General features: G+C 41.3%; 1 non-coding gene across 1 annotated transcript; it reads left to right on the top strand.

The window, feature by feature from the left end:
- Nucleotides 1-4,578: 4,578 nt before the first annotated feature.
- LOC143261355 (5.8S ribosomal RNA) lies at nucleotides 4,579-4,733 on the top strand. The gene has a single exon (XR_013035496.1). It is a non-coding gene; the product is annotated as a 5.8S ribosomal RNA (ribosomal RNA).
- Nucleotides 4,734-5,180: the final 447 nt, after the last annotated feature.

Below are 5,180 nucleotides of genomic sequence, written 5' to 3'. Positions count from 1 at the left end.
TTAATAGAAGATGTAGTAATCGGTTTACCATGTTTAGAAAAATACAAATACGAAATTTCAAACGATAAAATTAAACTAGATAACAACACTATTTATTTCCAGAAACCACAGACATTACCACCTGGTGAGAAACGAGTTTTTACAACTTACTTGGACGGCAAACTAACTCAAGTATGCTACCTAAATTCGGGTGAGTCCGAAAAGATTATTTCTAACGATATATCCACTGAATACGACTTAGAAGACATTGCAAAATTCAAAGCCCTTGTGAGAACATCGCACATAGAATCTAACCTTAGAACTCCTATAGAGATAATCATAATCCACTACTTAGACGTATTTAACCTATCTACTGACCAACTTCCCTGTACCAATCTCACAGAACACACAATAACTCTTAAAGGAAACAAAATTATAAACACTAAATCATACAGACCGCCAGAAGCTCACAAACATGAAATCGAACGACAAGTAGGCGAAATGTTAGAAAAGAAAATAGTAGAACCATCTGACTCTCCTTACAATTCATCAGTATGGGTAGTTCCAAAGAAATCTGACGCATCAGGAAAACAAAAATGGCGCATAGTAGTAGACTTTAGAAAACTTAATCAATTAACTGACCAAGACGTATATCCATTACCCGACATCGACGATATACTCTCACAATTAGAAAAAGCAAAATTTTTCTCCGCACTCGATTTGTCTTCAAGATTTCATGAAATTCCAATGAATGAGAATAGTAAAAAGTATACTGCCTTTAGCACACCTCAAGGACATTTTCAATATAATCGTATGCCGTTTGGATTAAAAAATGCACCTGCCACGTTCTAACGTATGATGGACACTGCACTTAGAGGATTAATCAATAAACATTGCTTTGTATACTAGACGACATCATAATATATGGTAGTACTCCTAACCAACACAACGAAAATTTAGCTATAGTATTCCAAAGATTAAGAGAATTAGGTTTAAAAATCCAACCAGATAAATGTGAATTCTTAAAACCAGAACTTGAATATCTAGGACATGTTGTAACAGTATCAAAACAGTATCAAAATTCAAACAACCTAAAACACCAAGTGACGTAAAATCATTCTTAGGATTGGCTGGATATTATCGAAAATTCATTCGTAACTTTTCAAAATTAGCCAAACCTCTTACAGAACTGACAAAGAAAGACGTACCATTCCATTGGACAGGCAAAACGGAAGAATCTTTTAAAATACTTAAAGACAAACTTTGTTCAGCACCAGTACTTAGATACCTCGACTTCACAAAAGATTTCACTTTAACAACCGACGCTAGTAACGAAGGAATAGGAGCAGTCCTATCCCAAGACGATCATCCTTGCTGTTATATATCGAGAACGTTAAATCCTCCCGAGAAGAACTACTCTACGACTGAAAAAGAACTCTTAGCTATAGTATGGGCAATTAAACGACTTCGACAATATTTACTAGGACGAAGATTCATAATTAGAACCGATCATCAAGCATTAAAATGCCTCAGTAATTGTAAAGATCCTTCTTCTAGACTAATTAGATGGAGATTAAGATTAGAAGAATACTATTACACGATAGAATACACAAAAGGTAAAGACAATAAAGCTACCGATACACTTTCTAGAATACACACGATTACACCTACAATTACATTTAGAGACTGGTATGAAAAAGAAGAAAATCCCTCCTTACTTCCCATCGCCCCTAACCAAAACACATTCTATCAATTAAAAAGAAACGAACTAGGAACATTTGATCACGATAAATGGTCAACAAAATTAATTGAAATACTTCAAAATAACAATAAAATCGGCATAGGAGATAATAATTTTAGCGGAGTAGAGAAAGACAAAATTAAAGTCATGCTTTTATGTACCTCAATGACACTTCAAAACCTATAACTTTTGCTTGGGAACCTGTAAAAATTTTAACAGAAGAAGAAATCAATACAGTTTTGAAAGAAAATCATAACGATGCTATAGGACACTTAGGAATACAGAAACATATGACAGAATCAAAGACTTATATAAAATTCCTCAATTAATGGAAAGAGTTAAACGCTTCGTTAAAAGTTGTAACGTCTGTCAAAAAGAAAAATTAACTCGTATACGACCTAAAGAATTACCTGTAACACCAGAAACACCACAAAATCCAAATGACAAAATAGCTATGGATATCATAGGACCTATGTCAAAAACTAAGACAAGAAATCAATTCATACTTTCTATTCATGACGAACTTACTAAATATTTGATATTGGTACCACTCAAAGTACAACGAACAGAAAACATAGTAGATGCTCTTCTAACACATTACATATACATATTCTCAGCACATAAAACAATACTTACAGACCAAGGATCTAACTTTATATCTGAACTTATGCAACAATTCGAAAACGCTTTTAAAATCAAACATATGAAAACTACTTCTTTTCACCCTCAATTAAATGGAAGTTTAGAACGAACACACACTACAGTTAAAGACCTCATCAAAACAGCTCTTCACGAATCTGATAAAGAATGGGATGACATATTAAACTTCGTATGTATAGGATATAACACAGCTATACATGAACCTACCGGTTTCACTCCTTTCGAACTTACTTTTGGGCGAAAAGTCAATCTCCCCTCCTCTATATCTAGATCCTCTAATTATACATATGATGAAATGTTCTCCCTATGGCAAAAACAGTATAACAAATCTTTAGAAACAGCTACAAAAACGATCGATAAAAATAAACAGAAATCTAAGACTCTCCAAACCAGAAAAATTGTAAGAACTCAAGATATTTTCAGAACCATTCTGCGCATTCCAACACGTGTATACGAGCATATTAAATGCGGTGACAATAGACCACGTTCGAACCGTGAATTCCGAAGACGGATACTCTAATGTGGAATCCCCCATTAATCTCATCCCGGAAGACATGGTTATTCCTGAGCCCATATTTGAGTACTACAAACTAATCGCCAACACGACAACTCCACAAGGCGACATGGTCAAAGTGAACGTGCCACATTCTGGAATACCGGATGTTGGAGTGCCTGCCATTCCCGCTGATGTAGCAAGGCCCGAAGCCGATGCCATACCATCGGGAAGTTTCGGTAAGATAGGCTCGTGTTTCGGTACGAGTCTAGATGTCACCTTACGTAACATCTAGACTCGTACTCGAAACACGAGCACAGAATGCCACCAAGAGATTTGGGCAGTGGAACCCTCTCCTAAACGGTGCATTCCCTAGCGGTACGGTACCTACGATGAATCTTTTAGGTTACCGGCCAGATGTAGAACGTCTAAATGCTGAAGGATTGCAGTCAATTTCAGATTGTGACTTCCCAGATAAGGATGGCGAGAGTAACTATGACTCTCTTGTTGTAGTTACAGGGACGGTGATGCACAATATATACTTCTCGTTAGGTCCATTAGCCTCTCCCGTCCAAGTCTTCCCCACCTCCCACAGGTTCTCGCCGGGTAACGCTAACGGGGTTCAAGCGAAACCGGCACCTGGGGGTTGCCAGCCCCCTCGTACCTAAATTTGTTGGCCCACCCGCAAAAAAAGCCTAGGATGGTTCCAAGTAGAGGGACGGCCTCTGCCACCCCTAGGCCAACAACTTCCCCCCTTCCGGGAACGAGCTCTGGGAGTCCCCCTTCCCGGCCGGTCGATTTTCCCTGCGCTTACCCAGGCTGTAACCGATCCTTCGCAACCAAGATCGGTAGGGGCGTTCATATGAGGTCCACTCACCCCGATTGGTCAGATGATGTGAACCGCGCAGCGCCAGCAATGGCACGATGGAGTGCCGAGGAGGTGTCATTGCTGGCGTTGCGCGAGGCAGAACTGAGCATTAGGGGTGCTAGGTTCATCAATCAGACGCTCGTTGGGTTCCTGCCTGGCAGGTCGCTAGACGCCATTAAGGGTGCTCGGAAGCGCGAGGACTACCGAGCACTCGTGGCGCAGCACATTGGCCGCATTCAGCAGGAGACACTGCAGCCGATGGCTGAGGCGCCCGATCTCGCCGGAGAGGTTCAGGCGAGCGATAGGGACTTTCTAGAGTATTTCCGCGGCCTTGAACCGCTGGGGTGCGATGGATTCCAGGCTCACACCCTACTCTGTTGCGCGCTAGTGGCAGCATGAGCGTGGGACGTATATATGACACCCAGCTAGAGCCGGCCGTGAGTCTGTCCGGTGTAGTAACGACGAAAGGAGAGAGAAACTTTCTGAATCCAGCATCGGGTTGGTATTATCCAGTTTGAATCCATATCCCCGTCGTTTTTGGGGGTGATATACTCTCTGTGTTTCTTCGATAGAAGGCTTTTCAATGTTCTATTCGCTCCGACCGTCGAACTTGCAAGGAAACAGTGGTTTTGGATTTGCTCGTACATATATATATGGTTTTGACGGAAATATCTCGTTCTTTAAGGGACAATTATGTCGTCGTACGACGACTCCCGAATCTCCTTCGCGCGCTGGTTGGAGCTCTTCGGGTATCGGCTTGTTCCGAAATATAACACAAAAGTGTGGTGGATAGCAAATACACATTATATATATATATGAGAATAAAAGGGAAAAAATTACCCTGAACGGTGGATCACTTGCCTCGTGGGTCGATGAAGAACGCAGTTAATTGCGCGTCAACGTGTGAACTGCAGGACACATGAACATCGACATTTCGAACGCACATTGCGGTCCACGGATACAATTCCTGGACCACGCCTGGCTGAGGGTCGTCTACGTACTTATAAACTGCTTGCGTTGGTGGCACTTGTTGCCTATATACGTACCAGCGAATGATGGGCGCTTCGTCGGCGTTTGTCGCTGTCCTATGAATATTGAGAAATTTTACGTACGTCTAACAGTCTTCGAGAGAGATGGAAATCGTTCGAACTTGCGTGAGTGTGGAAGGCGGTGTCGTGTGTCGTATATTTTATATACGTCCGCCCGTCTGAAACACCGCTTCGAAGCGGTGACAAAATCTTTTCGGGACGATTCGATCGTAGAACTATCGATTTCACTGGTATATTTTCAACGCGCTCTCGACGTCGCCTGAAATGAAACGAGATGGGTTTAACCCACGAAAGCGTACTACACGAGTCTGTCCTATGTGAAGACTGTGTACAGAGATCGAACGAACGTATGAAAGAAATTGAACGAAAGAACACATAACCCGCAAAAAT

This window comes from Megalopta genalis, unplaced genomic scaffold (assembly GCF_051020955.1).
Source record: "Megalopta genalis isolate 19385.01 unplaced genomic scaffold, iyMegGena1_principal scaffold0048, whole genome shotgun sequence".
In the NCBI taxonomy this organism is placed as follows: domain Eukaryota; kingdom Metazoa; phylum Arthropoda; class Insecta; order Hymenoptera; family Halictidae; genus Megalopta; species Megalopta genalis.
Note: the sequence above shows the minus strand (reverse complement) of the source record. Positions and strands in the feature narration are given on the sequence as shown.